The sequence below is a fragment of the Strigops habroptila genome, chromosome 3 (assembly GCF_004027225.2).
Source record: "Strigops habroptila isolate Jane chromosome 3, bStrHab1.2.pri, whole genome shotgun sequence".
Taxonomy (NCBI): Eukaryota; Metazoa; Chordata; class Aves; order Psittaciformes; family Psittacidae; genus Strigops; species Strigops habroptila.
Window position 1 is genome coordinate 81,045,756 of NC_044279.2, and position 14,835 is coordinate 81,060,590.

Here is a 14,835-nt window from a genome sequence, read left to right on the forward strand (position 1 = left end):
AGTATGGTCCCAGGTGAACTTAAGCAGCTCTAGCTCAGCTGTATATAAAAAGGGTTAGGGAGAGAGTATTTGGTTTGGAAGTGTTGCAAGTAGGAGGTTTGTGGCTGGTTTTTTTATAAGTTTGTTTTTATATGCTTTTGTATTTGCTGGCTTTTGTGTATTGGGCACACTGATAATTAAAGCCAAAAAAAAAAAGGAATAATGTAGCTACTGAAGAGGTAAAGAGTGTTAAAGAAGAAAGTTTTGAGGTATCAGGCTGTACCACAGGCTTCTACTCTGAAGACTCATTTTTTGGGGCAATAAACAACAGAAGCTTCTGCATACTTAGGAGTTCCAGACAATCAGGTAATAATAGAAAAGAGCACTGCTCTTCTCTGCTTATCTAGCTAAGAAGTTCTCAAGTTATACAGGTATGGAGAATGTGAGATAGGGAGGATGCAGTTAGCAGTATGAAGTATAAACTGTGACTTTTCTTAGGGAGAAGCTGAAAGCAGCCCTACAAATTGCATCCACACGACAAGAGAAGAAAGAACACCATGCTAAGGATTAGGAAATTTCTTAACTCATAGTGTATTTTTTCTTGTATGGGTGGGGGAAATCAACAGCAGCTGTGAACATAAAAAAATCTCTTCCACTACACAGCACACCCAAACACACCAAAGTAACTATCTCAGGGTTGTTGTGAGAGATTAAATGCATCACTATCATTATTAATAAAGTCAGATCTCTTCTTCCAAAGGCAAATATCCCCCATCAAGCAGAAGGATTAACGTATGTTCAATGGGAAGAGAAAGCCTGCCCAAAGCTGTCCAGATTATTTGGCATCTGTGTTGCAGGAGGGCTTCAAAGCTGGATAGGTCAAAGCTGCTGCAAAATAATGACCAGTCCCTTCCCTAGAGAGGTTAGAAGACACATTTCTTAAATTACAGTGACTGTAATGTGTTGTTCCACTTAAGTTCTTCCACACCTCAATGCATAAATGAATTGTCTGTTTCTAACAAGGAAGCAAACAGAAAAGAGCTGCAACTTCATCCTGCTTCAGTTCATGGATGTGTTGGCACAACTCGAAATCCTCGCCTCCAGCAGAGTGACATTCTTTGTGATTATTTTTTTTCCCAGCCTCTGTATATAGATGAGTCAAACTGCCAAAGCCTTTTGAAAACCATCCAGCAGACTGCCCTGAATCATTCCTCCCTCCCCTGTGCAGTAACAGCTTACTGTCCATCCGCTTCCATATGGTGATCCCTCCCAGGAATTAAAAATCCTGCTGGCTGACGAGGCCAGAGCGTGTGCGTGCGCGTGTATACACACAGGCACATGTTACTTAACGTTGGAAAGTTGGACCAGGAGCTGGAAAACAGAGCCTTTTTTCTCTATGCATTTTGTAAACAGGACTAAGTGGTTGCAAAGGGAGGAGAGGAAGGCTGCTGCTCTATAATAAGCGTGCTCTCTTTTTATGAGTGCATGACAGAAGTCTGTCCGTTTTGGCTTCCCAAAGGAGAAAGGAAAGTACAGCCAATACCCACAAATACAAAAACTGACTTAGAGTACTTTGGGGTGATGAAGTTCAAGAAAATAAAGTTGATTCTTAAGGGGATTTAAAACTAATGCTAGGATATGTATATATGTGTTAGCTTAAGGTAAACTACTTGGTATATGATAGAGTATTTAGTGTACATATACAAGCAAGAAAATATGCATGGGGAATTCTGACAGTCTCTTGCTTGGATCTGAGTTTTCTTCATTGTGCTTTCCTGCAGGAACATGTTCAACCACCTCTGCATACGTTGTCTCTACCAAGAGTTTAACACGCACTGCGAGTCTGCCAACAAAGGTACTGTCTCCTTTCAATTTCTTATTCCAAGTAACCAGATGGGGAATAGGGATTATCAGGGAAACAACTAAAAATGCTTTATCATGGTTTTTCTTTTATTAAGAAGAGAAAATAAGTGGTTTTTTACTGTCATTTCCCAATATTGAGATTTCAAACAATCTTTGAGAAAAGTATAATCCAAGTGGGTAAATAGAGACTACTTGGATACAAGCATCCTACCAAGAGAGAACACTTAAACAGTAAGTGGAAATAAATCACAAGGCAAAGGATAAAATTTGAAGTGAATATTAAATCTAAGGAGTAACAACTAAAATTTCAAGCTTGGCACCTTGGAGCTAGCAACAAATGAAGTCCACAAGTACAACTTACTTGTGGACTTACTCCTGTAATGCTGTTAGAAAAATACTTTGGCTTGCACTCTTCTCATCTGCTAATGCATTTAAAAATACAGCAAGGTAATACGGGGCTTTTCTTAAACCACATCAGTCATGCATCTAAAACCAAACCTGCTTTAGTAAGGTATCTTTGTTACTCTTAGGTTCAGTACTGAAATTCCTTAACTTGAAACTTTTAGGAAATCTTCATGCATATTGCAAGCTTAATGTTTTAATAAAACTGCCATCTCTTCTCCATGACCAAGACAAATACTAGATGTGGAAAACATTTCAACAAAATAAGCTTCAGAAGTAATTTTCACAGTCTGTCCTTGTACCTATCACCAGGCAGATCTCCTTCAAGGACTATAGCTTTGTATTGCAATTCGTGTAAGTAAAATGAGCAGAAGTGAGCAGACCTAAGTAGTGGGATCTCTATAGTGATGGTGGGTAGATGAAAAGCTGTTCCTTGAAGCTGTAACTGGTCAGGAAGCATGTCTGTGCTGAGAAGCAGAAGGGACAGACTCTTACTATGGTGCTGCCCCTACCTGGCAAAATTTTATCTTTGCCATAGTAAGGGAAACTCACAGCCACCCATCAGGTTATGAACAAGGTTGCACAGGCAGGAGGCATCTTCATGGAGTAACTTCAGGGTTGGGAAAAAAGCATTACTCCTTGATAAGCTTGGTTGACAATTTGGGAAGTGTTGCAGTCCTTACCAAAGTGGCAACAACCCTGTGGGAAACTGCACGCAGGATTTCAGACTTGCACTCACCCACTCCAGCTAGTGAACAGAGAAGCGTGGTGAAAAGGACATGTCAACAGCAAGCACAGCAACAATATGATGGAATTTGTCCAAGCTTTGCTCTAGTTTTTATTCCATGTGGTACTTAGATTAGGCTCAGCAAGAGGAGCCTATTTAAGTTTTGCATGTTCAGTTTCACAGAAAATCCTCTCTTTGCTCATTAGCAAGTTCTTCATCAAGAGGTGCAGCAGCTCAGAGAGTTCCACTGGAGGCTGTTGTACAAAGGGAGTCCCCGTACCTTAGCTAAATCCAGCAAGGAAATGCCTATGCATGGCACACCAGTGCTGCTCGTGTGCTGTCAAGCCCCTCTAAGGCAAGCAAACCAAGATGTATAACCAGCTGCAGCGATGCTCAGCCACCACATCCTGTGAGGCTTCATGCCTCCTCTGCCTGTCCTCACGTACGGCACAAGCCCAAGCACGGCGAAATACAAATTGTGGTGGGCATAGTGAAATGCAAGAGGTAACCAAGAACCTGCAGCTGGTTGTGAATTCAATGGCAGTGGGATCGCAGGGGGCTTCACGACATCACTTCTGCAAAGACTGTAGAAGCACAGTGAAGTATGGGAAAGTCACAGAAACAAACCCTGGGGAAACAGCAAAAGCCAAGGGGGAGGAGTGGGAAGGGAGGAACGAGCTGTATTCGATTAATTGTAGAGCAAACTGGCACTAGCTTGATGGAAATGCTAATTGTCCCACTGACATACACCCACCAGTTAGTTCCCCCCTGTTCCCTCATCTCCTCTAAATGAAGTAGAGTCTTTTCCTAAATCACAGGTGACACAAGAATATCCAGGTTTACACCCTTCCTCTTCCTCCATGTCACACCCCCACTTACAAGAACAGCTGAACTATTTACTGCATGAAAATACTATGCAGCAGTGCATAGTTATTTTTAATTTCTGTACTTAGTTAACATTACAGCCCTTGCTCCAAAAGAACCAGAAGACTGTTTGAAAGCCTGTTACTTCTCGTTGCATACGTGACAAATCTTGAGTACCTCCCTCAAGTCATAGAGTAATAACCTGCCTTTGTCTGCAGATGCCTTTTATAACGCCTGCTTTCAAAGGAGCTCTTAGGGGTTAGCCTACATGCAAACACAGGGCAGGTAGCTCCTCAGGAACAAAGCTCTGCTTAACAGAAATGCATACAAGGAGCCTATTATAGGGCAAGAAGATTTTCAACAGTCAGCCTGTAAATAAATCTAATCAGAAGCCCCCAAAGGGATCATGTAAAGAGTAGATTTATTTACACAAGTATTCCCTCCTAGTTTAAAGAACTGACCCATTTCCAATGCTGTCCCATCCCGTGGAGAATGCTGGTCTTTTAATGAGATACAGGACAGAGTGGCTTAAAGGATTAAGAACTGCAGTCACTGGGAGTCTGGTGAAGGAAGCAGCCGGTGCTGGATCAGTAGGAAGTATCGAGACAAAACGCTGTCCTGGACTGTGGGCACAAAAGAAAAGCAGCCGTGTGCAGCTGCAACTTAAAGCAGGAGGTTTTCCTAATACCAGTTTGACACCAATAGGACCTGGGAGATGGAAAACTCAACACCAAGAACTGAGTGAGCATGAAGTGGTGTAGTGTGCAAGCATCCCTCCGAGCCTCAAGGGAAAGAGCCGTTTTATTGACAAGCCTAATCTGACACCTCAGCTCATTCAGTCACTCGCTTAGAAATGATAAAGACCCTGTTCAGGTTGCCTCAAGCCAACACCTTGTCTCTTTCAACTCCTCAGGATCAATACCTGGAGAGAAGTCAGCTATCGACCTATTTTCCAAGCAAAGCTACACCAAAATTATTAATCCACACACACCACTGCAGCAACTTGGAAGCTGTCTTCTCAAGGAACACTTCTTTCTTTCCTTAAGATACAGTTCGAATCATCAATAACCTTTCATCCTTCAAAGTCTGTGCTAGGAGAAAAGAACAAATGAGATTATTTCCACAGCTACAGCGTTATCTCACCCTTTCAGCAGTAGGCAGCCAACACTTGAACAAAATAAGCAAAGCCTAGCAGCACTTCAGCTGCTCTCCCTATCTGATAGAAAGGTAATGGCCAGCTTATCACTGACAATCTGGGTTTTTTGCAGCAATAATTAATAACAGGGAAATCTGCCACCATAAAACTTATTTCAGATAGCTTTAAATTTACAAGGCCTGCCCTATTCAACTACAGGTAGGTTTGGATGCGTCAAAGCTCAAGATTATGAAAGGAGGAGTTAAAAAATAAAGGCCAGAGGAAAAAGTACACACCAATAGTGGAAACTGTTTTGCAATTGCTGGCACAAAAAATTAGCATTTTCATATTACAGCCCAGTTTCAACAGGCCACAAGATGCTGCATTAGTGCTCAAAGTAGCTGGGCTCAGAAGTATGCTCAGAAGAGGAGGAGAAAGAAAAGAGATCTCTTTAAATAAAGCAGTTTATAGGCATAAACCCCCTTCTCAGTAGGGTATATTTAAATGTACTTTACTTCTTTAATCAAAGAAGTAAAAAAGCATGCCTGATAGCCTGAAAAAAGCATATTATTTGGATACTGAAAGACAGTTAGTTCAGCTGCTTCTGTATCTGATTATCCAAATCTCTCCTGTGGGCAATTACAGATACTTCAACTTCCAAATACTAGATCTAGTTTTAAAATCCATGCTGATGACTAATAAAGACTCTTCTAGCTACATTCCAGCAAGGTGGAAAATGAGAAACTACAACAACAGCCCAAGACAATCTCTGTGGCGACCAGGAAATATACCTCCAGCAGAAGAGCAAGACATGGATATCTGGAAGCTAAACTATGGACAGCTGTGAAATCTTGCTCGCAACAAGGCACACAAAAGCTGCGATTCCAGAGGGTCAAGCTGCTGCCCAGAGCAGCAACACTCTCAACCAACATTAGCAGCATGTTAATTCTGTTGCCCAGAAGAATTGATGTAATATTTAGTTTACTAGAGGCAAGCAAGCCATACAAGAACAAACCCTGAGGTGTATGTTAGCTGTCAGGGGGTATGGCCGAGAGCTGGTATGAATGGTGCTTGTTCCTCTGCCAGAAAGAAGGTTGAACTTAGGTGGATTCCTCTGTTCACCCACTTGAAGGGATTTCATCTAAAGCGTGTGTATTACCTAATCAGAGAATACCTTTGACAATTTTTCCTGAAGTTCTTTAAACAGGTCAGTTTTCTGTTATTTCTAAAGATGCTAGCAGGTGAGAAGTTAATTCAGGAGTACCCTAATGCTGGTGTTTGCAAAGGCTTCCTTGTGGTCCTCCCTTCCTCCATGTCATGCAGAGTTTTGATCACGGTCCTTCATTGTGGATACAGAGTTATGCAAACCATAGGGCACCACTGGAAGAGCTGCAGACCTGACGCTTGCTTTCAAGGCACTGAGGTCCAAGTACTCTCAACACTAAGTACTGTATAAACCTGCAAACTAGATAATGATCTCTAAAAGGAAGTCAAATAAGAGAACTATGGTGCAAAGCCCTGGTCCTGGCAAGCATCACTCACCACCAGGTAGCATGCACACCGCTCCTTTACAGAAACAGTGTCTGAGGCAAGAGCACAGACACAGTGGCTATGTGGAAGAGGAAGGTATGGATTCAGGAATGCTGCAGCACTGTTGACAGCTGGAGGTTTTGAAACACATAATTTTCCAAGTAGAAAATTCTTCTGAGTTATACTCATCTCCCTGCATACATATCCAGGGTTGTTTTGTCCATACTTGCAGCTGCCATGAAATAAGTGGCCATCTATTTAAAATGGAACGGTTCCATCTTTATGGGCACAGGACCTTGCAGTTCATCACAGGACTAGTCACTGTGCAGTCCTGAAGTCAAACCATACACCAAAAAACACATCAAAGAAGGAAATGGGCATCCTAAGGTCATAGCCTCACTCAAGACTTTGCTAAATAAGTCTCCAAAAAGGCTACATAACCTTGTCATCTGAGACATTTCAAAGAGATCTTAGTACTGTAAAAAAAACCCCAAACCTCCTATTCTATCCACAGGTCTCAAATACTTCATACATCTGCTCCTCTTATCCACTCAAAATATTCTTAATTTATCCACTCCTTTGCAATCTTTTGCTCCAGACTCAGGAGGAGAAGCAAGAGGATCATTGCACAGGTACAATACAAGGTAAAGGTAGAAATACAAGCCAAGGGCCATCTGACAAGCAGAACCTGACTCTTCCTGGCGCTTGTTGACTGTATTCTGGTATGTGAGAAGTTGTCTGGCCCCGTTTTCCCTTTGCTTTCTTAACTTTCCAAAACAAAAAGGGATTAGAGGAAAGGCGTTCACAAGTGGAAATTTCTGCTGGGTGGATAATTCATCCTGTGCTAGCTCTCTCCCACTTCCAGGGCCAGTTTTAAATTCATGTAACAGAATAAATATAAATTGAATTATAAGCGTTAGAGGAAGCAGTAACCAGTTTTCTGGAACTACTGCTCCAATTGTCCTTTTCCTGCCCGGAGCTGCAAGTTCCATGAGTGTAAGAAAATGCAAAAAAGAGTGTTTTCTTTTACCTGGAGAGCACAGTTTCTGACAACTGTTCTGCTTTTAAATCCCTTGCAAATCAGTTTGTAGTCTCCTATCTGTATCAGCAGGAAGTTCTGTTTTGCAGCAGCCCATGTCATTTGTGCATACCGATACATGCTCTGACAAGAAGCAAGTGAACCAACCCTTTCCAAAAGGCTGGGAAACGCTGGCAGAGCCTCAGTGCTGGTACTGGTTCCTATCCATGTTTCTCCCCATGGATGACTGGGTGACAACTCTCATGCTTTTCTTTGAAGCAACAAGCAAAACAAAGGATATTCTCCAGATGTTAAGGCTTAAGATAAAAGACATGTATTTGAGGGAGATATACCACCTTTGTGCCATTGGGAAGCTTATTGACCTCGCACAAGTATGTATGGCAAGCAAGTGTGGGGTGTGTGTTCTCCTCCACCCCTAAGAGCAAACTCCCTGGCTGCCATTGAAGAGACAAATTTATCTGGAGTGCTTGAACAGCACCTTTCCTTTGAAGCTCTCAAATAACTTTTTAGGGCACGAAATCTTAGTGTTAAGCACCAGGAGAAGGAAAGGCTGCAGGTGACATAGCTGAAAACATAAAAACCTGCAGGACCTCTCCACTCTGCTGTTTACAAAACACAGGATGATAATATCCAGCAAAGCACACAAAGTATGTTTTCTGCTTCCCCATTTTCTCAGTTTTCCTGTATCACATGGAAAAGTAACACCTAAAAATGTGCAAAAGGAAGTCCTCAATGTGCTTCTCTCTTTGCATACTTAAAGTCAAACCAGAGTGTTCTGAGAGAAGTTCCAGATTGATTTCTTAGGAAGAAAAAAAACCCAAAACTTATTTGTGATTAGAAGGCACAAACATGTTCAGTCAGAGGGAAGCATTCCTTAAAAGCAATGGGAAAACTAGCCAATCAATTCATTCAGCTGCCCTAAAGGATAAACAGCACGCTTGAGCACAATGTACAAATTCTGATTGTTATTAACAGCTTGACCAAAAGCGGATGTTTTCTCTAGCAATCTTTGTACTTGTGAATCTGATAAACTAGAAAAAAAAATGTTCAATGAACCCTGACACCCGAAGCAAAGAGGGGAAAAAGGAAGAGGGAGTCACTTTACACTATTGCTCCCAATGTGAGGTTCAGGTCCCTCACTCAGAGAAGAAACTCGCTAAAAAAAGGTTGGTTTAGCTGGTGTCAAGAGTGGGCACTCCAGGAAATAAAGAAGTTTTCTGGGTCTCAGATTCACCTAAAAAGCATACAGCTCAGCATTTACAAAACTTTGCTTAGCAGCCCATAAAAAACACCTTTTCAAAGCTATCTGTCACTAAGGCAGGTTTCTGGAGTTGTCAAAATGTCTTAAGCAGCAAAGCCAAGCCATTTTTTAAGTAGGGAAACTACTTTTCAATACCAGGACCCCATAAGGTGAAGGCTATGCATCCTTTCTCTCTGTAGCTATGAGCTGTGGCATGTGTATTGCTAAAGCAGAAGGCGATCCCTTTTCCCCCTTGCTTTTCCTGAGGAGACCACCTCCTCCCTGCCTGCGGACAACAAAACCCCCCTCCATAGCCACGCAAGGCTGAACATTCCCCTCTCTTCTGCAATTTGCAGAGCTGCTTCAACCCATGAATATTTTTTGCCTTTAAAAGCATTTAAGATAGTTTAATTGGGTTTTTTGTTTCACATGGTTGTAAATAGGAGACTGGGGAGCTGTTGACTTGCAGTAGTAGTCATAGAAGGATTTGTGGCCAGGATAAACGACCCTTAGGCAGGAGATCTGGTTTACATTTCCCTTTCCAGTGCAGGCCTCTGGAGACCACAGGTACGTGCATAACTTGGGACGGGCAAAGGCCCACAGGCTCTTCAAGGAGAGGTGCCTCCAGTAGTTTCCCAGCCATAAAAATTCCTACTGCTCCTAGCTGAGGGCACAATAGGTTTTCTTTAGGGTGAGGAATAATCCTGATTCACAACAGCAGGGATGACGGCAGGGCGCTCTGAAGGATTTAGTCCGTTGGTGTCTGTAAACAGTCAAAGGTTTACTAGTCCTTAAGCTGCAAATGGGGGAGGGAAACCCAAAACGAAAACCCTTCTGAAGATCCATCACTGGGCTGTCACCTATATTCCTAGACTTTTCCCCCAAGTGGATCTGCTTGAATTGGAGCCAGGTGGCCCTGCTGCTGTTCTGAGCCTGAGATCACTATTTTTGACACCGCCATTTTTAACCATCGCTGTCACAAGCAAGCCTGAATTTGCTTTGGGCAGCGAGGCAATGAGGGAAAACCCTTCCTCTTCCTCTTTCCTCCGGCCCAACTCTCACTGTTGTGCTCAAAGTGGAAGTTTCACTTTCCCCAACCTTTTTAGTTTTGACAAAGAGGGGAAAAGTATTTAATTTCTCTGCTGACAAACACCTTTGGTAACAGGACCATGTTGCAAATCTGCCTGCAGGCAACATCCATGTGGTGTTAACTTCATTTAAAATACACACCTATACCAGACTTCATACCCAATGAAATCTGCTGAGAGAGTCCTACCGCCCTTTTAATCTCATTTTATATACCTTTCTCAGAGAAAACATAAAGCTCCTTTACAGGCAAGCGGAATGTGAATGACAATAAACCATTTAGCTAAATGCCAAGCAGAAACAGCTACAATGCCATGCAAGCATAAAGCACCATTAATCATTTACATCAGGAAATGCCCAAGTGAGGGTGAACACACAGAGCCTTATCTGCGCCTTGTGTACACATGGAGGTTACAAGCACTAGTTAAGTTACTTGTGTGCATGACACGCAACGGCTAAATGGGGTTCTGTTCCTTAGCCACGGGTGCCGACTTCCTACAGCTTCAAAAATCTCTGTGTTCACTCACTACAAGTGAGCTGTAGCTAAAAATGTTGAGAGCTGCTTTTTCTTCATCTTGGAGCATCTTTACCAGCACTGGTTTAATATCTTCCCTTGAAAGGGATAAAATTTGTTGCTTGTAGAATATCATGCGTTCTATTTCTGCCTCGTACCAGGCATTTCTGCCTACCTTGAATCATATTTCCAGTGACCACCTCTCAAACCCTGGAGGGAAAGCTTTCTGATAGTGTCTAAACACTGTTAAGTTACTCGATCCTGTGCAGGGAGACGTGCAAGCAACTGTACACATTGTTTTTCTAAACAGGATTCCAGAGCAACTTTTCTGGAGGGATTTTCTTCCAGTGTTCAAAGTACTATCAGTCCAGGTTGTGGTTTTTTGGGAGGTTGTGGGGGTTGGTTTGTTTGGGGGTTTTGTGGATTTGTTTTCTTGTTTTCAACTCTAAGAGAGAAGTTTTCTCCCAAATAACAGAAACCCACTCCCATTCAGTACCTTGCCATTACAGGTAGGTATCACACAGCCCTGTTACGAATTTACCAAGCTTCAAACAAAGCCAGGGAGCGTGTTCAGCTAAAGACCTTTCATGGAGTCTCTCTGCAACTTGCTCTGAGATTTATTCCAAGACACACCTGAAAGAGGCACAAATGGATCCAGTAAATCCTGTGCATATAAAATCTTTTGGCCATCTCCTGAGGGGTATACTTCAGGGTTTACTTTGACCTCTATGAACTGTTTGATCTTTTTTTGGGTGGTCTTAAGGTGGGAGGTACACGTGTGAAGTCTGCTGACGCGGACCTGAGATGCACAAGTCTTTTAAGATGGGGAAGGAGAGCAAGAGAGTTTCAGGAACAATGCCACCGAGTAAAGATAAAGAAACATCCCGAGACAGTCTCTTTTTTTTTTTTATCATTCAGTACAGGTGAGATGGAGAAGCTGTACAGACATACCACTGAAACGCAAAGAACTAATCAAAAGGTGAAGTTACACTGCTGATGTAAGAACCAACACGTGGATGCCCTGCAGCCTCCATCTCCTGCTCTGTTTATTTATTTACTGTCAGGTTAGTGAGCAAAAGTGGCTCAGCACGGGGTCCTGCGCGTGCCAGGGCTGGGAGCAAAGCAGCACTTCCCCTTCCGGCACCGGCAAAGTTCAGTTGGCTGAGCTGGGGTAGCTGCACCGTTGAGACAGTGTGCTGTATGTTTTGACGCACACGTTAACTGATAACCTGATAAAAGGAGGAGAAAGCACAGCTCATGGATTTAGTCCGAGTTTCTACACAGCTTTCCAGAGCAATGGAAGACCTGACAGCTGTCCTGAACAAGGTAAGTACAGCATTAAAGGCACCCCACTCCCCCAGCCTGAGCTGGGGGACACAGACACAGGGACACAGACGAATGTGGAGGAGGAGAGCTATCTGTATCTTTTTGGTGATAGCAAATCTGTTTGAGACAGGAGAAATGCTCTGATAAACTGCAGAAAGCAAGCAACAAGCACCCAACCTTTGATTACAGCCTGTCTTCAAGAAAAGCACCGAATTTGGGGGAAAAAAAAAAATTACAAGAGGTTTAGTATTTAATGCTCTAAAGTAGTAAATCCACAGCAAATCCTCCTGAGTTCAAACATGGCTAAGACATAGTTTAACTTATTTTTTTAATTTTTTCCCAAATGCCATCTTATGTTCCTAAACAAATAAGCTCCACTGTTACACTTGCTTTCTCAGTATTCTGCAAATGAGGTTGCATCCAGTGCCTCGAGTGGCCTTTTGGCATCCCAAAAGCTCTTTCCAATAAATAGTAAGCAAGCCATTTATTTGTATTTATCTCCCCTTTTAAACTCAAATAACCCAAAAGTGTCCAGCAGATTAAAGCTGATTTAAGCAGTATCTTTTCAATGGGTGGTTAAAAAAAGTTTGCTCTAAAATTATGCATGTTACTGAGGCATAATTTCACCACTTAAAAACAGAATGGCCCCGGAAAGGTTTTAATAATAAGAAAAAAGAAATACACCTCCCCATCTGTGCACATTGAACAAAAAAGGAGAGTAGCTACTGTGATTTACCTAAATGTCAGTTTTTCTTCCTGGTGTTTTAGATTTAAATTAAGTAAAGACTTACCCAGTGTGGAAATAAATTATTTTTTCTCCATTGGTGCCTTTTTATTTTACTACCAGAGTCTGCACACACCTTTGGGTCATTTTCTGGCCTGTCTCTTGTAAAACTGGTGTGAAGGCTAAATATTACTACACTTGGAAAACTTGGTCAAAAGCCTGCCTCCCTTTTTGCAAAACCAAGATTGTTAATGAAAAACAACTACAGTCCCCATGGGGGAAAAAAAATAAATAAAATCCCAGCTTATCACATGAAATGGAAGTTTTATAAACACCTTTTGAGGGAAAGAAAACAAGTAGCAGCCATAATATCACTTACTTCCAGGAGAGAATTCTCACTGCAACTGTGAAATCTTACAGACAGTGGATGGGAAGAGGAGAGCCACACACAGAAAATAAACCTGACCAGTCGTCCCTTCCAAGCCAGGCAAATAAATGTCTGATTACACCACATCCCGGGAGCGCGGTGCTTTACCGGCAGCAGCGCTGCCACCAGGATAGGGAAAAACAGCCTTTAGAAACGAAAACAAGCTGTATCAGTAAAAGTGCACTTTTGCAGATAACTGCTTCTACAGCTGGGACTTCTGCTGGCACAGCTATGTCAGTCACGGGTCACACTTCGTCACAGCGCTCGCAGACAGAGCTGTGCCAGCACAAGTTTGCCATATAGACCTGGTGGGAAACTCAACGGCAACTAAAATGAATGTGCAAAGTTCTGTGGTTTCCATGCCGCTGCCAAACTCTGTTTTTCTAACTGTCTGGTGATGGGTTGTGTTACTTCAGTGCTGGTGGCACGTTAGGACCTCGGCTTTCCAAAGACAGAAGAAACCTGAAGTTAGCTCAGGAATGTGGCAATACCTATCAGCCATTTACATTGCACTTTATCCTTCAATTAAACATACAAACTGAACTGGAAAGAGCGCCTGTAGGAAGAAAAGATGAAATGGAATAAATTAAATTCTGCTGTGCTTCAGCACTCAGACAGCCCTTGCTTTTCGTACTAACAGAACAAAACTGAAAGTGTTTAATGGGATTTGTTTAGCAGACAGCAGAGCACTGCAAAATTCCCACTGTACTGAACAGTCAATCTGTAACGGGGCTTTTGTCACCTTCAATCACCTTTGAAGACAGGGAGCAAGGAGATTTAACGCCCGAGTTGATGCTCTGACATAAGTTCTGTTTGGATGAAGCGGGCTCTGTTTCGGAAGAGCAGTGTTTGGCAGTACAAATTTCACTGTCACTTCCTATTTTGATAGCGAAATAAAATCACTGGCAGTGCTGTATTTGTGAATGCCATGCTACACCCTCATCAGAGCTTTTTGGCCCTCCAAACTGGCATACAGCTTCTAGGAATTCCTTGGGTTGTATCACAGGGAAGACTCTGGTGTTAAAAATAATGTATTTCTTGGGGGGGGGTAACATCTCAAAGGAATGGCATGGGCTAAAAATAAACACATTATCATCACTTTCATTATCAACCACGTCTACACGCACAGGAAGTATAACCATGAGCGACTTCAGGATGAGGTGTTTTCCCCTCCAGGTTAGTTTTTGGATGCATGACAGCACGTTTGTGCTTGATGTCACGGGGAGGGGATGGCACAGGTATGAAATGAACCCTCCCGCTTAGGCAAGGCCATCTAAGCTTCCTATCAGCAGGCCAGCTCAGGCGAAGTTGTAACTCCCCAAAGCAAACGCTTAGCAGCCTATTCAAAGTTTCAAAAACAGCCTGATAAAACACTAGTCGCCAAAAGATTTCAGAAGGTCAGATAAAACTTGGCGTGGCCGTGAAACGGCAGGAAGCAACCAAGCCCTCCGCCATGTTTACCAAGAGTACTTAAGTTTAAAAAGCAAGCCCCAAACTGTTACAAAAACTCAGTGTTTAGGTGCGTTGTTTTACCTACAAGCACCACTGCCTGAGCTCGAAGCCCAGCTTTTATTGCAGGTGACATTCCTGCCTGTCTTCCTCGTACGGGACTACTGTGGAGCACCAGGAAAAAGCATCCAGACCTCTGCCTTCCCAGAAACACCCCCACAAGCCTCTCTGTGGGGTCACCAGGCGAATGTCCCACCATGGGATCCTGGCCAACCCAGAGGGGATTGGGGCCAAGTGCTTGTCCCATGGCCGGCGTTCACCCCACTGCCCCCAGCCTGGGCTATGGGGTGACCTGGCATCCCAAAAGCAACGCGGGGGGGCGTCTGCCGGCGCCGCCGCGGCCCAACCTCCAGGGACCCCCGCTTCCTCCTCACCCCCCGGCCCCTCACGGGGGCCCCGCTGTCCTCCGGGCCGCCCCTCGCCGGGAATAAACCCGCAGCCCCCCCCCGCCCCGGGTACACACGGATCCG

The 14,835-nt window shown here is 43.3% G+C and overlaps 1 protein-coding gene across 3 annotated transcripts in view; it reads right to left on the minus strand.

Annotated features, from left to right (window-relative positions):
• The window catches only part of CNOT6L (CCR4-NOT transcription complex subunit 6 like), a 35,540-nt gene that overhangs the window by 20,381 nt on the left and 324 nt on the right, over window positions 1–14,835 (minus strand). The window contains exon 1 of one of the 3 annotated variants that reach the window (XM_030477959.1): window positions 12,809–14,732. The exons of 1 other annotated variant lie outside the window; for it this stretch is intronic. The gene's annotated coding sequence lies outside the window, so the exon portion shown is untranslated. Of the gene's footprint in view, window positions 1–12,808; window positions 14,734–14,835 lie in introns of those variants that run through there. One more of the 3 variants, XM_030477961.1, reaches the window with a different exon arrangement.